A 23,465-nucleotide genomic window follows, 5' to 3' on the forward strand; every position below is an offset into this window, starting at 1 on the left:
AGCTATTGGGGACAAAGGGTAGTTTGTCTGGTCCCTTTGGCCTATTTGTCACCCGAGGCTTGAGCCAATGATGTTTGACTTACCCATCTAATCCCTGCCATCTTCTCTCTGCCTCCTATTATGCTAACATCCAAAAATGCATCTGAAGTTTGTTTAGGGATACTGATTTTAAAATACTATAACCCAAACAGATGGTGCCCTTGGCAGATATTCATTCTGTTGATGTTAACATCATCAGTAAGCAAAAAGTTGTCTCTAAACACAAAGTATATGATGTCATATCACTGACTACCTTTTCAATACCTCATAATGATTGGTTATCTCCACACACCATCTGACCAGGTGATTGGCCGGATGTGTAAGATCATCGATAAGACGTGCCTGTCTCCCACGCCCACCCTGGAGCAGCACCTGATGTGGGATGACATCGCCATCCTGGCCCGTTACATGCTGATGTTGTCCTTCAACAACTCTCTGGACGTAGCAGCTCACCTGCCCTACCTGTTCCACGTGGTCACTCTGCTGGTGGCCACCGGACCCCTGTCCCTCCGCGCCTCCACACACGGCCTGGTCATCAACATAATCCACTCTCTCTGCACCTGCTCCCAGCTCAACTTCAGAGGTGAGGAAGCACACCATATCTACCCTGCAGACTATATACCATCTGTAGTTAACGGCATACATTCCCTGATCATTCAAGATGTAATTGAGAGACCTAACGTAAACACAGCACTTAGTGAACCATGAAACTGCTTCAATAGAGGTATATTTCTGTGTTCTTTTTATTTGCTATAGATATCAGCATTCAGGGTTTCTCTTTCAGAAGAGCAACAAGTCATCTTCTCCTCTTGTCATGATCTCTTCCAGAGGAGACCAAGCAGGTCCTGAGGCTGAGCCTGACAGAGTTCTCCCTGCCTAAGTTCTACCTGCTGTTTGGCATCAGTAAGGTCAAGTCTGCTGCAGTCATCGCCTTCCGCTCCAGCTACCGCGACCGCTCCTTCTCCCCCGGCTCCTACGAGAGGGAGACCTTCGCCCTCTCCTCCCTGGAGACCGTCACTGAGGCCCTGCTGGAGATCATGGAGGTGAGGGAGACACGCACATTACTTGATATATTGTGCTTAATGTATACAGTATAATGTCCAGAATACATGCAAAATCCCAATGTCTGACTGAATGTGTTCTCTCCTGAAAGGCGTGCATGAGGGACATCTCAGTGTGTAAGTGGCTGGACCAGTGGACCGAGCTGGCTCAGAAGTATGTTGTTCATTTTCACCACTATCACTGAATATATATATACACACTCTTTTGTGCACATCTCAAATGCCACCTATGTCGTCCACCAGGTTTGCGTTCCAGTACAACCCGTCCCTGCAGCCCAGAGCCCTGGTGGTGTTTGGCTGCATCAGTAAGAGGGTGACCCACGGCCAGATCAAACAGATCATCAGGATCCTCAGCAAGGCCAGCCCCCTGCTCAGCATAGACCGGGTGGGTCTACACACACACACACAGGCTGTTGGAGTGCGGAGTTGGCATGAGCAACTCCATCTTCCAGAATTGACACACACACACACACACACACACACACATTGAGGGGTGGTGTTGAGTGTATTTTACCTTTCCTTAGCTGAGTCCGTACAGGCTGCCTGTGGGCTCTTATCTGCATTATGCAGCGATCTGAGTGTTTGTGAGTGCACCAACCCTCTAATCCACTAGCTTAACGTAATGAATACTATGAAATACTCTCTCCCTCTTCATCTCTTCCCCGCTACTCTCGCTCTCCCTCTCACTTTATTTCCTTCCTCTCTCTCTTTCTCCCTCTCCTGCTCTCTCTCCTTCCTTTCTTTCTTTCTCTCACCCCACCACCTCTCTTTCACTCCGGTGTTCATTCTCTACTAATGCCTCTTCTCTTCCTCCACAGGGGCTGGAGAGCTGCTTAAAGGGACCTGATAACTACAACAGCCAGGTGTTGATTGAGGCCACAGTCATCGCTCTGACTAAGCTGCAGCCCCTTCTCAACAAGGTATACAAACCGCAAACACAGAACACATGCAATACATCATGTGATCGTCTGTGGTCTACTGCTTGTCAAATCAAAGTGTATTGGTCACATACACAGAATTGCAGATGTTATCGCAGGTGCAGCAAAATGCTTGTGTTCTACTATTCAAATAAAGAACCCAGCTGTAAGTTGTTGGTTCGTGTTTTTTAATAACAATTTGGAATTGGAGCACGGCTAGATTTGTTCTTTGTTAATGTGCTTAGTGCTGTTCCCGTATTTAATGTGTGTAACCTGATGGTTATAACCCGTGTTTCTCCAGGACTCCCCCATGCACAAGGCAGTGTTCTGGGTGGCTGTGGCTGTGCTGCAGCTGGATGAAGTCAACCTGTACTCTGCTGGGATCGGCTGCTAGAGCAAACCTAACACTTCTGGACAGCCTGAGATTTTCAATGACAAGGTGACACACACCCACACACACACACCCACACAACACAACACACACACACACACACAACACACACACACACACAACAACACACACAACACACACACCACAACACACACACACAGCGACACACACACACACAGAGACACACACACACACGAGCACACACACACACACACACACACACCACAGAGGAGACAGACACACACGGAAACACACACACACCGAGCAGCACACACCAGACAGACAGACATACACCACACACACACAGACAGAGAGAGAGACAGAGACACACACACACACACAGAGAGAGACACACACACAGAGAGACACACACCACACACACACCACACACAACAACACACACACACAGGAGCACAAGAGACAGACACACGTAAACACAACACACAAGACCACACAACACACACAACACACACACAACACACACCACACACAACACACACACACAGACAAGAGACAGCCGTCACACACAACACACACAGACACACACACAGACAGACAGCCGTACACACAACACACAGACAGCACAGACAGGCACCACACACAGACGGCACCCACACACAGACAGACAGACAGGCACCCACACACAGACAGACAGACAACGGCACCCCACACAGACAGCAACAGGCACCACACACAGACATAAGACACCAAAGACAAACAAACTCCGATGAGAAATGTTTTGGGAGGGAAGGTGAGGGGGGGCTTTGGATCACTACTGGCTGTAAGCGAACGAGTGATGCGCGTTTGGAGCAATACTGGCTGTATCCAAGGCTCAGCCAATCGTTCACATAACAGAATGCAGCCAGCACGCGACGAAGAGAGAAGAGACAACCAACTCGCTAGTTACAGCATCAGCGCGCGACTGAAGAGAGAAGAACAACAAACTTGCTAGTTACAGCATCAGCGACCACTCTGGAAAGACCAAGACAGAGAGGTGGAAAGGCAGCTTGCCAGTTAACCAGCGCGTCCCTGAACGATAACGAAGAGGTAACGTTAGGTGAGAAGCCTGAGACGGAGACGGGGTGAGAAGGTGATGAACTGTACTTCATGAGCTGTATAACAAAACATTGGCATTTGGAAAGTGTGAGGTGAGGAGAAAGTATTGTTAGCATTGTTAACTTCTCACGAGTCACCAACCTGATCCGTAGCACCCACCCCCACTGATTAGCATAGCTAGCATAGGTCACAAGTAACTTGTAGCATCTAAATATCATTAAATACAAGTCCAAGACACCAGATGAAAGATACAGGTTTGTGAATAAAGCCACCATTTCAGATTTTTAAAATGTTTTACAGGAAGACACAATATGTAAATCTATTAGCTAACACGTTAGCAAAGGAGAGGATTTTTTCACTCCCAACAGTTTTTCCCTGCGTCAGTAGCTATCACTATTCGACTAAATAAAATATTATAGTCACTAACCAAGAAACAAATTCATAAGATGACAGTCTGATAACATATTTATGGTATACATAGTTTTTTTTTTTAAATGTGCATTTTAGGTATAAATCACAGTTCTCATTGCAGCTGCAATCTGAAAAGGTGCCGACCAAGCCAGAACATTAAGGACAACGTCATATAACTAATTACTCATTTTAAAACTTTAGAAAAATACACAGCGTACAGATATTGAAAGCCAACATCTGGTGAATCCAACAATATTTCAGATTTATAAAATGTTTATAAGAAACAAAATTGTACGCTAAATTAGCATAGTATACCAGGCAGATCGGCTGGGCGCCCACGGCAAGATCAATGCACAAACAGTATGATATAACATCGTAATTGGGTCTTACTATGGCTGATCTTTCATCAGAATGTTGATCAAAGTGTCCTTTGTCAAGATGAGTTGTTGGTTCAGTTCAGAGTCGTTCCTTTCTCACTCCATTTAGCACAGGTACGGTCGAGTGGCACGTATTTCTCAAACGATACTAAAATCTAACAACTGAACACCGCAAACTCCCTAAAAAAATCAAATAATCTGATTAAACTATATTGAAAAAACATACATTACGATGATCTGGTCAATGTATCAAACAAACTTCGACACGGAGATAATAATGGCCGCACAACAGAAGACAAACGTAGCTCCAATTTCATGCAACAAAGAACCGGAGTTGTCGGTCATGCCAAAGATTTTGCTCTCATTTCACAGTTCACGTCAGCCAGATAGACAAGAATTTTTCCTCTGACGTCCTCTAGACACCAGAGGAAGGCCAGTGAGTTGTGTTTCGGGTCATAGGAGGGCACGACATATATAGGCAGAGCTTTGAAGCCAGCATAAACATCTTGATTTTATGTTCTTGGTCTGGAAAGTGCTGTTGAATGACTTCTGTACACTCAGAGACAAAATTGAAACGGATTTAGAAACTAGGGATTGTTTTCTTTCCAATGGTATGATTCTATGCATATAGTAAGAGCAATAATTGAATAAGAGGCAGTTTAATCTGTAGAGCAAATTATGCTAATGCGAAAATAGCACCCCTGTATTCTCAAGAGGTTAAGTATCTTGCTAGCTGGATAGAATTCTCCGTTAGCTAGCCAGAGAAATGTTAAGCAACATTAGCCAACTTACCTGATCAAATAATTGAGTTTATGGTGTGAAAATTAGCTTACTAATAAGTTAGACAGCTAACGTTACAACATCAGATGAGCTAACGTTAGTAACCTAACCAATTCGCTATAGCTCCTTTCCGTTACTCTAGTTATAATGCGTTAGTTGCGTACTGGACCTGGCAATCTGTGTGAAATGTTAACTAGTTAACTTGCTAACGACCTAACTAGCTAATGAACTAACCACTAAACACATGTTTCCTCTAGAGTATGTGGTTATTTCAGAATGAGAGAATTAAGTGAAAATGAGGCGTTGCTTGTTAAACAAGTGGATTCCGGGATCAAGTGCCGCTTATAAAATGTTTTACTCAGTGAACGTTATTTTTGCACACATGTAGCCTTGTGCACTTGATCGATGTCTACTACAGTGGCCACTATAATAGAGCAAAAATAGAATGCCTGTTTCATTCTATTTCTACTTAAGATGTTATTTTCCCAAGTGCAGTATTTAGATGTGTGTGGTCACAAGCGTTCTATTATAAAGGCTGTCATGGTAACAAGTGTTCTATTATAAAGGCTGTCATGGTAACAAGTGTTCTATTATAAAGGCTGTCATGGTAACAAGCGTTCTATTATAAAGGTGTCATGGTAACAAGCATTCTATTATAAAGGCTGTCATGGTAACAAGCATTCTATTAAAAGGCTGTCATGTAACACGCATTTTTATTATAAGGCTGTCATGTTAACAAGCATTCTATTAATAAAGGCTGTCATGGTAACAAGCATTCTATTATAAGGCTGTCATGGCAATATTAGTGTATTGTTTTTTTCAAGACTTGAGTGTCATTTGTAGTAAAGTCTAGGCAACAAATAACATATACATTTTTTATCTGTGCGTTAGGTTCACATGAACCACTTTTTATTTACACACAGAGACTGATCGTGTTCTTTGTTGTTGAATTAGTTTACCTGTAATCCTCCTAGCGGGATTTATTACATGTTTCAGTGCAACAACAAAAAAAGTGTCACCTTTTTGGGCCCTCACCAGTTTGCATCCCTGTAATGTACTTGTCCTCTTGCTCAGTTGTGCACCGGGCCTCCCACTCTTTCTATTATGGAGTAGTACACAGCGTTGTACGATATCTTCAGTTTCTTGGCAATTTCTCGCATGGAATAGCCTTCATTTCTCAGAACAAGAATAGACTGACGAGTTTCAGAAGAAAGTTCTTTATTTCTGGCCATTTTGAGCCTGTAATCGAACCCACAATGCTGATGCTCCAGATACTCAACTAGTCTAAAGAAGGGATTGCTTCTTTAATCAGGACAACAATTTTCAGCTGTGCTAACATAATTGCGAAAGGGTTTTCTAATGATCAATTAGCGTTTTAACCTTTGTGTTGTCTTAAAGGTTAAAAATGACCCGCCACCTATGTTTAACAGCAGAGAAAACCCCCTAAATTATATTTGTTCAACTTGAAGTTGAATTACTTTTCCTAGAGGGACCCCAACATCAGAAAAGGTGAAACATTGCCTTTGTTCATATTTCCATGAAAGCTGTACACAACCAGGTTACGAAGAATGTACCCGGCAGTTATTTTTGACCCGGCAGTTATAAAATAATTTACACACCGCAACCACAGACACACACATATTCACTTTCGGTTCAAAGACGACAATTCAACATATTCATCACATATTGACACTATTAATATGCTGAATATGTGTAAAGAAGTATCTGCTAAATTACCATATTTATTTGTTTCTACATTCCCCCAAATCAAGAGTCCAGAGGAGGTGTTTATGGAGATCAGGCGTCCTCTGGAGTGGCATTGTAAACAGATGGACCACTTTGTGGGCCTCAACTTCAGCTCCAACTTCAACTTCGCACTGGTGGGGCACCTGCTCAAAGGTAAGGAGAGGGCACAGGGCACCTGACTACATCTTGGCCCTAGCAACTCCCCTTCCTGTGACTATACTGTGTATCATATAAACCACGGCTTCTCTGTCAATATTTGTTAAGTAAACATTCTGAAAATATTTGAAATTATTGAATTTGTTTGGGTCTAATCTAACTAGATAAAGGATAGACGAAAGATGTTGGCCTGACTTGCCGAGCCACTGATGAATACCTGTCTTCCCCACTCAGTCAGAGACCCAAACAAGCAATATTGACTTGTCCTGCAGTGACAAAGAGCTTGGCAGCAGTTGTTGGTGTTTTCACTTGTCTCTGTAGTCTGTTCTTGTCACTAGCTGCATTTAATGTTGTGTACTCTGTAGGCCTTGATGTGTTTTAATGCTAACTGTGTTGAATTAATATGGCCATGTCACAATGTACCAAGCTAGCAGTGGAGTGGTGTATGGCTATGTCACAATGTACCAAGCTAGCAGTGGAGTGGTGTAATGGCCATGTCACAATGTACAAGCTAGCAGTGGAGTGGTGTATGGCCATGTCACAATGTACCAAGCTAGCAGTGGAAGTGGTGTATGGCCATGTCACAATGTACCAAGCTAGCAGTGGAGTGGTGTATGGCCATGTCACAATGTACCAAGCTAGCAGTGGAGTGGTGTATGGCTATGACTAACGTGCCACTCTGTTTTCCTTCTGTGTGTGTGTCTATTTGAAGGCTTCAGACACCCGTCCCCCACCACGGTGGCTCGGACAGTGCGTATCCTCCACACGCTGCTGGCCTTGGTCGGAAAACACCTCAACTGTGACAAGTTTGAGGTCAACACCCAAAGCGTGGCCTACCTGGCAGGTCAGTTCCAGTCAGTCTCCTATACACTGACTCTACTCACCCACACTTTGTGTTGACTAACCAGACCTCTGTCAACTCACTGGATCTGCAATGTGCTATTTGGATAGCAAGCAGTGTGTTGCTTTAAAAACATGTTTGTAAAACAGATATGATGGTCTGTCATATTGTGCCTCTCATTGTTGGAATAACCTGCAAAATTCCTTGTATCTTGATTTCCTGGTGCCGGTAGGTCAGTTGAGGACTGTGGTGTTAAATATATTCATTGAGGATTGGAGTTTATATTGATATAATGGTTTATTTGTTGAAATTGTAGTATTGTACCTTGTAGTTTTTTTTATTATTCATCAATTCAAATTTTATTGGACACATACACATGGTTAGCAGACGTTAATGCGAGTGTAGCGAAATGCTTGTGCTTCTAGTTCCGACAGTGCAATAATATCTAACAATTCCCCAACAACTACCTAATACACACAAATCTAAAGGGGTGAATGAGAATATGTACATGTAAGTATATGGATGAGCGATGGCTTAGCAGCATAGGCAAGGTGCAATAGATGGTATAAATACAGTATATACATGTGATATGAGTAATGTAAGATATGTAAACATTATTAAAGTGTCATTATTTAGAGTGGCATTGGATAAAGTGACTAGTGATCCATTTATTAAAGTGGCCAGTGATGGGGTCTCAATGTAGGCAGCAGCCTCTCTGAGTTTAGTGATTGCTGTCTGATGGCCTTGAGATAGAATCTGTTTTTCAGTCTCTCGGTCCCTGCTTTGATGCACCTGTACTGACCTCGCCTTCTGGATGGTAGCAGTGTGAACAGGCAGTGGCTCGGGTGGTTGATGTCCTTGGTGATCTTTTTGGCCTTCCTGTGACCTCGGGTGGTGTCGGTGCTGTTGCGCCTTCTTCACCACACTGTCTGTGTGGACCATTTCAGTTTGTCTGTGATGTATACGCCGAGGAACTTAAAACTTTCCACCTTCTCCAATCCTGTCCCGTCGATGTGGATAGGGGGGTGCTCCCTCTGCTGTTTCCTGAAGTCCACGATCATCTCCTTTGTTTTGTTGACGTTGAGTGAGAGGTTGTTTTCCTGACACCACACTCCGAGTGCCCTCACCTCCTCCCTGTAGGCTGTCTTGTCGTTGTTGGTAATCAAGCCCACTAATGTTGTGTCGTCTGCAAACTTGATGATTGAGTTGGAGGCGTGCATGGCCCCGCAGTCATGGGTGAACAGGGTGTACAGGAGAAGGCTGAGCATGCACCCTTGTGGGGCCCCAGTGTTGAGGATCAGTGTAGTGGAAGTGTTGTTTCCTACCTTCACCACCTGGGGGCGGCCCGTCAGAAAGTCCAGGACCCAATCGCACAAGGTGGGGTTGAGACCCAGGGCCTCCAGCTTGAGGATGAGTTTGGAGGGTACTATGGTGTTGAAGACTGAGCTGTAGTCAATGAACATCCTTCTTACATAGGTATTCCTCTTGTCCAGATGGGACAGGGCAGTGTGATGGCGATTGCGTCGTCTGTGGACCTGTTGGGGGGGTATGCAAATTGAAGTGGGTCTAGGGTGGCCGGTAGGGTGGAGGTGATATGATCCTTGACTAGTCTCTCAAAGCACTTCATGATGACAGAAGTGAGTGCAATGGGGCGATAGTCATTTAGTTCAGTTACCTTAGCTTTCTTGGGAACAGGAACAATGGTGGCCCTCTTGAAGCATGTAGGAACAGCAGACTGGGATAAGGATTGATTGAATATGTCCGCTAAACACACCAGCCCAACTGGTCTGCGCGCATGCTCTGAGGACTCGGCGAGGGTTAACACGTTTAAATGTTTTACTCACATCAGCCACGGAGAAGAAGGGGGGGGGGGGGCAGCAGTCCTTGTTTTTATTTGGAATGTTAATTTTCCGTGAATAAATCTAAGTTTTTTTTTTTTTTCATGTAAAATAAGGAATTGTCGCCTCTTCATAAATGTTTTTGCACATGACCCATCATTGGTTTTCACCCTGCTCTGGGTGTGTGACTGAATGTGTGTGTGCAGCCCTGCTCACCGTGTCAGAGGAGGTGCGTTTCGCCTGCAGTCTAAAACACAGGAAGTCTCTGTTGCTGTCTGAGATGGGCATGGAGAACGTTCCCATGGATACCTACTCTCTGCACCACACTGACCCAGCTTCAGGTGAAGGCGCTCTCTACATCAGACACTTAGAACCTGAATAGGTTTTATCTTTTCAAAGTTGCGTTAGTCATTTCTCTAATACATGTGTTGGTAAATATATTTACAATCAAGCTCTGAATAGTTATATCCTTACCTGTGGCCCCCATCTCCTCCCCCTCAGGACACTGAGAGAGTGCCAGCGCCCGTCGTCGTGGGCTCGGGAGGGCGTCTCCCAAGGCATTGCTCAGAGCCGCTATGCCCTGAATGTCCTACTACACCCACGGGTGGGGCAGATCAGCCCCCGTACACGCAAGTCCATGAGCCTGGACATGGGCCAGGCCTCCCATGCCAACACCAAGAAGCTGCTGGGTAACTATAACGTTGCTGCTAAACAACACTGTTAATGTTGTCTAAGAGTTCCCCTTAGCAGTGTTTTTTGGGCTCCCGAGTGGCGCAGTGGTCTAAGGCACTGCATCTCAGTGCAAGAGGCGTCACTACAGTCCTTGGTTCGAATCCAGGCTGTATGACATCGCGCTGTGATTGGGAGGCCCATAGGGCGACGCACAATTGGCCCATCGTCGTCCGGGTTTGGCCTGGGTAGGCCGTCATTGTAAATACAAACGTTTTCTAACTGACTTGCCTAGAGTAACAAGAAAAAGTATGTGAACTCTTTGGAAATACCTGGATTTCTACATAAAACATTGGTAATAAAATTTGATCTGATCTTCGTCTAGGTCACAACAATAGACAAACACAGTCTTCTGAAACGAATAACACACAAACAATTATATGTTTTAATGTCTTTATTGAACACACAGTGTAAACATTCACAATGCAGGGTGGGGAAAGTATGTGAACCCTTGGATTTAATAACTGGTTGACCCTCCTTTGGCAGCAATAACCTCAACCATTTTGGACCATTCCTTTTAACTGTTTCAGTTCAGCAATATTCTTGGGATGTCTGGTGTGAACTGCTCTCTTGAGGTCATGCCACAGCATCTCAATTGGGTTGAGGTCAGGACTCTGAACTGGGCCACTCCAGAAGGCGCATTTTCTTCTGTTGAAGCCATTCTGTTGTTGATTTCCTTCTGTGTTTTGGGTCGTTGTCCTTTTGCATCACCCAACTTCTATTGAGCTTCAATTGGCGGACAGATAGCCTAGCATTCTCCTGCAAAATGTATTGATAAACTTGCAAATTCATTTTTCCATCTGATTGCAAGCTGCCCAGGCCTTGAGGCAGCAAAGCAGCCCCAAACCATGATGCTCCCTCCACCATACTTTACAGTTGGGATGAGGTTTTGATGTTGGTGTGCTGTGTCTTTTTTTTCTCCACACATAGTGTTGTCTTCCTTCTAAACAACTCAACTGTAGTTTCATCTGTCCACAGAATATTTTGCCAGCAGGTGCACTTTTGCGATCTTCAGACTTGCAGCAATGTTTTTTTTGGACAGCAGTGGCTTCTTCCGTGGTGTCCTCCCATGAACACCATTCTTGTTTAGTGTTTTACGTATCGTAGACTCGTCAACAGAGATGTTAGCATGTTCCAGAGATTTCTGTAAGTCTTCAGCTGACACTCTAGGATTCTTCTCAACCTCATTGAGCATTCTGCGCTGTGCTCTTGCGGTCATCTTTGCAGGACGGCCACTCCTAGGGAGAGTAGCAACAGTGCTGAACTTACTCCATTTATAGGCAATGTGTCTTACCGTGGACTAATGAACATAAAGGCTTTTAGAGATACTTTTGTAACCCTTTCCAGCTTTATGCAAGTCAACAATTCTTAATCTTAGGTCTTCTGAGATCTCTTTTGTTCGAGGCATGGTTCACATCAGGCAATGCTTCTTGTGATTAGCAAACTCACATTTTGTGAGTGTTTTTTATAGGGCAGGGCAGCTCTAACCAACATCTCCAATCTCGTCTCATTGATTCGACTCCAGGTTAGCTGACTCCTGACTCCAATTAGCTTCATTAGCCTAGGGGTTCACATACTTCTTCCAACCTACACTGTGAATGTTTAAGTTATGTATTCAGTATAGACAAGAAAAATAAAATTTGTGTGTTATTAGTTTAAGCACACTATCTATTGTTGTGACTTCGATAAAGATCAGATCAAATTTGATGACCAATTTATTCAGAACTGCAGGTAATTCCAAAGGGTTCACATACTTTTTCTTGCCACTGTAGTTAAAGGTTAAATTAAAAAATATATATTTATACTGCTGCGCCAGAGGTGTATCATGCAAGCCGTTTTATTGGGTTTATACTGTGTATGCTTGGAAGCCCTGGTCATGCTGACTATGATCTGGCAACATTGACTACAGTGTGAGTTACATCTCAAGAAATAAATTGCTGATGTAAGATAGACATCCCATGTCACCACTCACAACCTTATTCCCTAGACCCTCTCCTCACCCTCTTCAATCATTACCTCGACACTGTCTGTCTGTGGTGTATTTCTCCAGACTACAGGAAGAGTTTTGATCACTTGATATCCGACTCCAAAGCACCAAAGAGACCAGAGGCGGAGTCTGGCGTAACCACCCCGCCTAAGGTGAGGTGTGTGGCCGAGAACGCCTACGAGATAGACAGCCAAAGAATGGGTCACTCCCACCTCCGCAAAGTGTCTGTGACAGAGTCCAACGTCCTACTGGACGAGGAGGTGCTGACTGACCCCAAAGTCCAGGCCCTGCTGCTGACTGTGCTGGTGAGTGGAAGAACACACACACACACACACACAGAAACTCACACCTGGCAAAATAAGAAGTACTTATAAAGTGGGTAATAAAATAAGAAGTACCTATCAAATTTTATTTGCCACATAAACATGGTTAGCAGATGTTAATGCGAGTGTAGCGAAATGCTTGTGCTAGTGGGTAATAAAGCGGGTAATAAAATAAGTACTTATAAAGCAGGTAATAAAATAAGAAGTATTTATAAAGTGTGTAATAAAATAAGAAGTACTTATAAAGCGGATGATAAAATAAGAAGTACTTATTAAGCGGGTAATAACATAAGAAGTACTTTTATAAAAGCGGCTAATAAAATAAGAAGTATTTATAAAGTGGGTAATAAAATAAGAAGTACTTATAAAGCGGATGATAAAATAAGAAGTACTTATTAAGCGGGTAATAACATAAGAAGTACTTTTATAAAAGCGGCTAATAAAATAAGAAGTACTTTTATAAAGTGGGTAATAAAATAAGAAGTACTTATAAAGCGGATGATAAAATAAGAAGTACTTATTAAGCGGGTAATAAAATAAGCAAACAATATGTAACAGTCAACAGTCTGGATACACCTACTCATTCAAGGGTTTTACATTGTAGAATAATAGTGAAGACATCAAAACTATGAAATAGCACATGGAATCATGTAGTAAACAAAAAAGTGTTAAAACAAATTAAAATATATTTTGTATTTGAGATGCTTCAAAGTAGCCATCCTTTGCCTTGATGACAGCTTTGCACACTCTTGGCATTCTCTTAACCAGTTTAAAAAATAAAGAAAAACACAAATGAGTAGGTGTGTCCAAACTTTTGACTGGTACTGTATATGTAACAGACTGGGTGGACCACTAGTTACTGCTACGGTCCAATTAGTCATCATGAATGCACATAGGGAGGCAGCAACATAGCTTACAGCCTTCTACTGTATATAACTGGTTCAGTCTGTAAACGCATGCTCTCTGTTTCTCTGTCCAAGGCCACCCAGGTCAAGTACACCACAGACGACTTTGACCAGAGGATCCTGTATGAGTATCTAGCTGAAGCTAGCGTCGTCTTCCCTAAGGTCTTTCCCGTCGTGTAAGTTAACATGCCCGATAATCTCCCAGGCAAAACCAAATACATAGCCTAAGCTCTACTTTTTCCAGAAGCAAATCTAGAGAATTGAGAGAACTTTGGGAAATGATTTGAGAGCTTGAAAGTTGGATATCTCTCGGTTTTGGCCCACGGTGGTTGTTTTTTGAGGAAAGACCACTGATCTTCTGAGAAGGGGCCTGTCCTGCCCCAAATTCATCCTGGGAGTTGTAGTGTGGTTGACCTAGCTAGAGATGTATTTTGGGTTCAGTTTCTTTTAGGGGTTAATAGTGGAGTCCCTGTGAGTCAGAAAGTCTTTAGCCCACACATGCATACGTTATATGTGGGCGGTTGTTTGTAGTTTCAGTTGAAGTAGCACTCTCTCTACCAACAAAATGTCACAGCTTCAAAATATAGTTTAACTTGTAACTGTCTCGTATGAGGCCTAGTTATTCACCAGTGTGTTAGAGTCCTGTCATGATATGTGTTGACAAGGGCACTGGGAAAGGGTGATGCGGAGTGTGGTGTCTAATGATTGTGGCCTACCTACCTAGCCGATGTTGATCTTAATGTGTTTCCTCCTCTCCTCAGCCACAACCTGCTGGACTCTAAGATCAACACGCTGCTGTCTATGTGCCAGGATACCAACCTGCTGAACCCAGTGCATGGCATCATTCAGAGTGTAGTTTACCATGAAGAGTCTCCTCCACAATACCAACCCTCCTATCTACAGAGTATGTACATTTATCTACAGGCCTGCTCTACCCATCTCTCTCTCTGTCTATCTCAGTCCCTATCACCTCCTCGACCTCATCTCCCATCCTTCATCTCTCTCTGCCCCTCCCTTTCTCTCTGTCCTCTCTCTCTCTCAATTCAAATTCAAGGGGCTTTATTGGCATGGGAAACATACAGTACCAGTCAAAAGTTTGGACACACCTACTCATTCCAGGGTTTTTCTTTATTTTTACTATTTTATACATTGTAGAATAATAGTGAAGACATCAAAAGTATGTAATAACACACATGGAATGATGTAGTAACCAAGAAAGTGTTAAACAAATCAAAATATATTTTACATTTGAGATTCTTCAAAGTAGCCACCCTTTGCCTTGATGGCAACTTTGCACACTCTTGGTATTCTCTCAACCAGCTTCATGAGGTAGTTACCTGGAATGCATTTCAATTAACAGGTGTGCTTTACTTAATGCGTTTGAGCCAATCAGTTGTGTTGTGACATGGTAGGGGTGGTATACAGAAGATAGCCCTATTTGGTAAAAGTCCAAGTCCATATTATGGAAAGAACAGCTCAAATAAGCAAAGAAAAATGACAGTCCATCATTACTTCAAGGCATGAAGGTCAGTCAATCCAGAAATTTTAAGAACTTTTAAAGTGTCTTCAAGTGTAGTCGCAAAAACCATCAAACGCTATGATTAAACTGGCTCTCATGAGGACCGCCACAGGAAAGGAAGACCCAGAGTTACCTCTGCTGCAGAGGATAAGTTCATTAGTTACCAGCCTCAGAAATTGCAGCCCAAATAAATGCTTCACAGAGTTCAAGTAACGGACACATCTCAACATCAATTGTTCAGAGGAGACTGTGTGAATCAGGCCTTCATGGTCGGATTGCTGCCACGAAACCACTACTAAAGGACACCGATAAGAAGAACGGACTTGCTTGGGCCAAGAAACACAAGCAATGGACATTAGATCTGTCCTTTGGTCTGATGAGTCCAAATTTTAGATTTTTGGTTCCAATCGCTGTGTCTTTGTGAGACGCAGAGTAGGTCAACGTATGATCTCTGCATCTGTGGTTCCCACCGTGAAGCATGGAGGAGGAGGTGTGATGGTGTGGGGGTGCTTTGCTGGTGACACAGTCAGTTATTTGTTTAGAATTCTAAGGACACTTAACCAGCAGAGCTAACACAGCATTCTGCAGCGATATGCCATCCCATCTGGTTTGCGCTTAATGGGACTATCATTTGTTTTTCAACAGGACAATGACCCAACACACCTCCAGGCTGTGTAAGGGCTATTTGACCAAGAAGGAGAGTGTTGGAGGGCTGCGTCAGATGACCTGGCCTCCACAATCACCTGACCTCAACCCAATTTTTATTTATAAGAAAAAAAGTTTAACCTTTTATTTATCTAGGCAAGTCAGTTAAGAACAAAATCTTATTTACAATAACAGCCTAGGAACAGTGTGTTAACTGCCTTGTTCAGGGGCAGAACGACAGATTTTTACCTTGTCAGCTTGGGGATTCGATCTTGCAACCTTTCAGTTACTGGCCCAATACTCTAACCACTAGGCTACCTGCCGTCCCAAACCAATTGAGATGGTTTGGGATGAGTTGGACCGCAGAGTGAAGGAAAGGCAGCCAACAAGTGCTCAGCATATGTGGGAACTCCTTCAAGACTGGTGAAAAAGCAATAAAGGTGAAGCTGGTTGAGAGAATGCCAAGAGTGTGCAAAGCTGTCATCAAGGCAAAGGGTGGCTACTTTGAAGAATCTCAAATGTAAAATATATATATATTTGTTTAACACCTTTTTGTTTACTACATGATTCCATATGTGTTATTTCATAGTTTTGATGTCTTCACTATTATTCTACAATGTATAAAATAGTAAAAATAAAGAAAAACCCTTGAATGCGTAGATACTGTTTGTTAACATTGCCAATGAACAGTAAACATTACACTCACAGAAGTTCCAAAAGAATAAAGACATTTCAAATGTCATATTATGTGCAAAAAGTTAAAGTGCAAAAGGGAAAATAAATAATCATAAATATGGGTTTTATATAAAATGGCGTTTGTTCTTCACTGGTTGCCCTTGTGGCAACATGTCACAAATATTGCTGCTGTGATTTCACCCAATATATATATGTGAGTTTATCAAAATTGGGTTTGTTTTAAATTTTTTGTGGGTCTGTGTAATCTGAGGGAAATATGTGGTCATACACTTGGAAGGAGGTTAGGAAGCTCAGTTTCCACCTCATTTTGTGGGCAGTGTGCACATAGCCTGTCTTCTCTTGAGAGCCAGGTCTGCCTACGGCGGCCTTTCTCAATAACAAGGCTATGCTCACTGAGTCTCTCTCACTCTGTCTATCTCTGTCTCTCTGTCCCTATCTCCTTCTCTACCTCTCCCGTCTCTCACCCTCCATCTCTCTTGCCTCCCTCCCTTTCTCTGTCTCTCTCACTCTGTTTTTCTCTCTGTCCCCATCTCCTTCTCTACCGCTCAACTCTCATCCTTCATCTCCCTCTGCCCCGTCCCTTTCTCTCTCTCCTCTCTCTCTGCCCCCTCCCTCTCCCCTGACTGTTATGTAGTGTTTTCTTCTTTAGCAGTATAACATTGCCAATGATACCTTCCTCCCTCCATTACTTTCTCTCTCCCACACACAGGCTTCGGCTTCAACGGACTTTGGAGGTTTGCCGGACCCTTCTCAAAGGTATGATTCATTGCCCTCATATTTCCCTTTCATTCTCCCCAAGGCAGTGCGGCCGTGCTGGAAGAATTCGGCCCCAGTAAGCAGTTACTGCCTTGCCAGGGAGCCTGCCGATTGCCCCAAGATTTATTGGAAATCCTCCTCTCTCTCTACCCCCCCTTCCCCAGTCTCCCCTCTGGCCACATCAGTTTCCCTTTATGATGGTTCTGAGTAAATAGGCCAAGCAGGAACAAGGGGATGCTTCTAGCTCTGATGGTTCTGTAGTGTTAGCAACACCAGAGTTGCAGGTCTGGTTTCAGAATGGGGCCCCACATAATACATGTTGATTGTGAATCAGCTTGGATCAAAACGTCTGCTAAATGACTGTGTATTATATCAAATGCAGAACTGTTCGGTCACTGTACCTAGTCTGCCTATTTTTACTCCTCAGAGGGCAGAATACTAGGGTTTGGAGTTGTCCGAAACTTCACGATACTTAGGTGCCAATATGATATGTATTGCTATTCAATACTGTGATTTTATTGCAATTTGATGTTCCAAACATATTGCTCACCATATGTCTGCTGCAGAAATATCCCTATATGAAACTGTATTGATCCGCCCCATCACTACAGAATACTGTACGTGGCCCTTTGAAGCTTGTAGGGGCTCTTAGACTCGCTCTGCTTTCACTGTGTACCCATTATCCCTCGCTTCACTTTCCTCCAACAAACAAAAGGTGCCATTTGCCATCAGCTTGTTTGCGGGAAAGTCAGTCAGGAAACAACTATTCAAGCCTGGCCAAAGGCTGAGGATCAATGTCTCCTGTGATTTAGCTCAAGGAGACTTAAGATGGTTAGACTGATACTTGTTGGCCTGTGTTCCTCTCATACTCACTCTCTCTATTCTACCCCCCTACCTGACATTATCCATCTCCTTTTCTCTACCTCTACCCCCCTCCTCCTCCTTTCTCCATCCCATGTCAAACCAGCAGCAAACTCAGATCCCAGACTACGCTGAGCTGATTGTGAAGTTCCTGGAGGCCTTGATTGACCGCTACCTGCCTGGTACAGAGGAGGAGAGGAGCGAGGAGCAGCTCCGTACCCCCACCTCGCCCTACCCCCCCGTCACCCAGAGCCAGCTCAGCATCACCGCGAACCTCAACCTCTCCAACTCCATGACCTCCCTGGCCACCTCGCAGCACTCCCCAGGTTAGCAGAGTATACACACGTGGACACAATACAATATAGTCAACTGGAGACCAGCACCCCTGGAACACACCACTTATCCAGACCGGCAGACACACAAATACACAACTAACATCATACTTATGATGAAGGCTGAGTCCTACAAATGTAAGGTGTTCTGTAGAGTATCTCGAAGCAAGCAAAGTGTGTAGGTGCTGTTGCTGTGGGTTATTTCTAGGTGTCCCGCTAGCTTTCTCTCCATCCCAAACTGATGCTTAGAGCTCTTCGCACAATTTGAGGATGCTGCTGCTGTGCGTGAAAGATATCACGTTTCAAGATGTCAGAAAAGCTCTGCGAGATTTTAACTATTGCCAAAAACAACAAAGTGACTTGCTGAAATGTATTGTGTTTGAAATATGCAGGGGGAGGAAAGGCACCATCAAACATTTCAGACATTTCCACTCTCTTTCTGGGTCTGGTCTGTGTAACCTCCCCATCATGCTCTACTTGCTGTGGTGTGCTGGTGTAGTCTAGACGGTCCCCAACTCTGTCCCAGCCCGAGCCGTCGGACGAGACGACGCCACCCAAAACGTCTGGTACAAATCACAACCATAGAGCCTCCCTGGGGCTCCTAACGCTATACCCAGCCAAGTCTGTAGTTTGCAAACAGTGGTAGCTCCCATCACGTGTCCATTTCTGTCTGCTGTTCTCACTATGCTAGCTGCTAGCTTTTAGAATCACCTAGCTAATACCAGTGTTTTTGTTATTAGTGCTATGTATTTGTACTATATTGCTGAAGTAGATGCAATATTTTGTTAGCCTTTCCACAAAAAAATATATACATTTAATTCTTAGTAGCCTTTAATATAGTTATTCATGCCATTTAAAACACCACCCCTAGAAAATAAAATAAATAAATAAAATACAAATAGAAATGCCACCCGTTATTGCATTACACTCTGTTTCTGGTTACTTTTCAACTGTCTGTATCTAAAACCTATTTAATCCGAAAACCACCTGATTTGAAATCTCTTCATTGCTTCATGTCAATGCTGAAGGTCCATGTCTGTTGTTCATTTTTTCATTCAGTGTATTTGACTCTCATTCTCTCCCTATTTTTGTTCTGTTACCCTTGTTTTAATGTGTTTCTCATCTTTGTCCTTAGTTGCTGTGGACATTAATTCTTGTTTCTATCTTTCTCTCTGTGAAGCCTCTCTGCCTTGCTCTAAGTCAGCTGTTTTTGCGCCACATCTCCTCCTCCCAGGTACTCTTGCTCTTTGACCTTGTGACCCCCGAGGTCATGCAAACTCATCCCCTTCAGTAAAAAAATAACTAATCCAATGTGAAAAGGGAGAGACCCACTAACTGTACCCAGTGCCAGAATAGCAATTTAAAGTCTGCCACCCACTGCCAAGCAAAGAGTAATCCATTGGTAATCGTGTTGTTTGTGCTGGTGTGGTTGTAAGAAAGGAGTAAGGAGCTGGGGCAGAATCCCCATTCAACAATAAAAGGCTTTTTAGAGGGTAAATTGTGCTCTGTCTGACAATGTAGTGGAAGCTGGAGATGAGTTCATTCAGGGTGAGATTATGCCTTTAGTTTTATACCAAAGCTATGGCACAGCGCCATCTGCTGTTCAACAGTGGTATTGAATCTGAGTGACTGACTACGAATGACTCTCCCCTCCCTTCTCTTCTTCCCGCTCTCTTCTCTTCTTTCCTCTGTCCAGGCGTGGATAAAGAGAATGTGCAGCTCTCCCCCAGTGCGGCTCTCTCCACCAGTGGACGGACCCGCCATGGCTCTGCCAGTCAGGTGCAGAAACAGCGCAGCGCAGGTAGCTTCAAGAGGCCTTGCGTCAATAAGATGGTATGAGACAAAGAGATAGGAAGAGAGTGAGAGATGGAGAGAACAATAGCCATCCAAAGGCCCACCATGCAACACATCTTGCTGCACTCCTCTTTTTACCCTTTTTGTTTTGGTGTTTTTATGATGAATGGTGAAGTCAACCTGAGGATCAGTGTTGTATTGGGGAAGTAGTTGCATGCGTCTCTGTGTTCTCCTTTGTTTGTCTTGCGTCTGGAGTGTTGCAACACGAGAGATGGCTTCGGATGGATTAAGTTGTTATTCACGTACAGAAATGTGGTCCCGGTTTTAAAAATGTATTTTTAGCCATTAAAAGGACTGAAACTGTCAAGGTGACTGAAATAAGCTGTTGAATTGTCAATGGATCCAGGTCCATATATAATGTATTCAATGTAAGAACTGGACAACATGATGTTTGGTGAGTGCTGCATTGTGTGACATAGGAAGATGACTGGGCGAATCAATGTGGGCGTCCTTGTTGGACCATTATGACATCATCGTGCCCAGGGGAGGAAAAGAAATGGAGGATTTTGGACCTGTATACTGAAGGACAGCCTCTTGCTTCCGCTCCAACCCCACGGTCTACTCCAAAACAACCCCACTACCGCCTTCACACAGCAAGGCTGCAGCAGCCATTCTCCACTTCCATCTATGCAGGGTAGCTCAAATTACCAACCAACGGATGGATAATCATGCTGTTAGCAAAACCTTCAATCCACAGTCTTGAAACCTGGATTTGGACACACATTATCATTTTGATTCTTCCCAGTTGTGTACATATGTATGTATATAGATGTACAGAAAGGATATACATTATATAACTAGTCCAAATAATAATAATAATAATAATAATTGGGTTGTTTTATCCATGGTGTGCCTTCGTCAGGGTTTTCCGATGTGAATAATTATGTGTGAAATAAAGTGAAGCCTTTCTTGGGGAAAAGAACAGGTACTAATCATCGACTATTATGTTGACTCTCTGTAGAGCTGCTCTGTAGAGCTGCTCGTTAACTGTATGTCATGATAGTCAAATGTACAATCACCAATAATACCCTGCTGCCTGGAAGTATTTAACCTGTACAGATGGATAGTCCTCACTAAATATTGAAGTTATTCCTTTTGAAACGTTTGCCATGCAAGAATATGAATTTCAAGACACTAGATAAGACTACGCAACCTTGTAAATATTGAAAGGCCTTTATTGAGTTGTATCATGTTTTCTCTATATTGCATTTGGATTCGTTTACAGTTCCGACCGTGACTAGGAAAATTAAGTAATGTGCACAAAAATTGCCAAAACCCATCACTAATAGCAACTATGTGAATACTTAAATTGTCATGACATTGATCACAATATTTAAATCTACCACCTGTCTAAGATTATTCTTAAATAAAGGTTAAATAAGTTAATTTGTTTAGTTAAAGGTTCAATTTAGGTTAAAGGTGAAATAAAAAAGTAAAGCATTAACAAAAAAAAGTTAAATAAAGGTTCAATTTAAAATAAATGTGTGATACATATTACAGAATTGATCGTTTTGAAGTTCTGGTTTGATAAGATGCCAATATGTTCTCCTGATTTCCTGTTCACGCACATGGGTGTCTCTTTCTCTGGTTGAAGGAAGTCTACCTATGAATTTTCTCCTATCGCCAAATGAAAGGTAGTGAGGGAAATGAGGGCGGCCATTACTTTGTTGTCTGAAGGTTGTTGTTCCTCCTGTAAAGTACCAGCCTCATTCACTCACTTCCCCTTCATCCTAACCTTTCCATTTGTGCAGATCCATAAGGTAGACGCTATATGGTGGAAGTTCCACCATTACACTGCATATACCCATCTGCATTCCAGACCCTTTGGATCTGCAGACATGGAGGGGTAGATGTTTGGAACGGTGGTTACTTAAGTCATTGGGACAGGACCTCAATCCCAGACGCTCTTGCAGCAGATGCAGGAACACCGCACGAAAGACTAGCTTGCACTATGGGAAGGAGGATTCTTTGTATTTGGTTTCCCACTTCACTACATGTTGTGTTTAAATGTCATTGTGACAAATTAATGTCCCCATATGGCACTGCAGCTTCCACAGGATCATCCTCTCAAAGGAAAGGGCCCAATCCTTACTTGAGATTTGTGCATGCAAATCTCCCATATATATCAATGCATGGTGCTTTAGATGAAAGTGCCAGTTGGCTTTCTTCCCAGTTGGTTTACCTCTAATACCTGAGTCCCTGTGTACCTCTTCAGAAAGTCATACCTGAGTCCCTGTGTACCTCTTCAGAAAGTCATACCTGAGTCTCTGTGTACCACTCCAGAAAGTCATACCTGAGTCCCTGTGTACCACTCCAGAAAGTCATACCTGAGTCCCTGTGTACCGCTCCAGAAAGTCATACCTGAGTCCATGTGTACCACTCCAGAAAGTCATAACTCAGTCCCTGTGTACCACTCCAGAAAGTCATACCTGAGTCCCTGTGTACCACTCCAGAAAGTCATACCTGAGTCCCTGTGTACCACTCCAGAAAGTCATACCTGAAGCCCTGTATGCCACTTCAGAAAAGATTGGACACAGTTAAATATGTGAGTGCGTACCATTCTAATTTAAGTTATTGACCCATACATTTGGCCAAATTGTTTCCAGCCATTTCTGTGGAATAGCCTTAGTTGTACTCCTGTTGTTTTTTTTTATTTCAAATGTCCCCTGAATATATTTATGAAGGATGCAGGTGTGGTTTACCACCCATGGAAACTGTTTGAATTGAACAAAGGAGTGAATGAGGAAAGGAAGAGACAGGACTTCAAGTGTTACTGACTATATTTGTAAAGGGAAAACTGAAATATACACTACATGACCAAAAGTATGTGGACACCTGCTCGTTGAACATCTCATTCCAAAGTCATGGGCCATTAATATGGAGTTGGTGCTATAAAAGCCTCTGCTCTTCTGGGAAGGCTTTCCACTAGATGTTGGAACATTGCTGTGGGGACTTGCTTCCATTCAACCACAAGCATTAGTGAGGTCGGGCACTGATGTTGGGCAATTAGGCCTGGCTCGCAGTCTGTTTCAATTCATCCCAAAGGTGTTCGTTGGGGTTGAGGTCAGGGCTCTGTGCAGGCCAGTCAAATTGTTCCACACCGATTTTTGACAAACCACGGGGACATTGTCATTTTGGAACAGAGAAGGGCCTTCCCCAAACTGTTGCCACAAAGTTGGAAGCACAGAATTGTCTAGAATGTCTAGTATGCTGTAGCGTTAAGATTTCCCTTCACTGGAACTAAG

The 23,465-nt window shown here is 43.3% G+C and overlaps 1 pseudogene; it reads left to right on the forward strand.

The window, feature by feature from the left end:
- The window catches only part of LOC111949596 (neurofibromin-like), a 95,969-nt pseudogene extending 74,827 nt beyond the window's left edge, over positions 1–21,142 (forward strand).
- The last annotated feature ends 2,323 nt before the right edge of the window (positions 21,143–23,465 follow it).

The sequence above is a fragment of the Salvelinus sp. IW2-2015 genome, linkage group LG22, assembly GCF_002910315.2.
Source record: "Salvelinus sp. IW2-2015 linkage group LG22, ASM291031v2, whole genome shotgun sequence".
NCBI lineage: Eukaryota > Metazoa > Chordata > Actinopteri > Salmoniformes > Salmonidae > Salvelinus > Salvelinus sp. IW2-2015.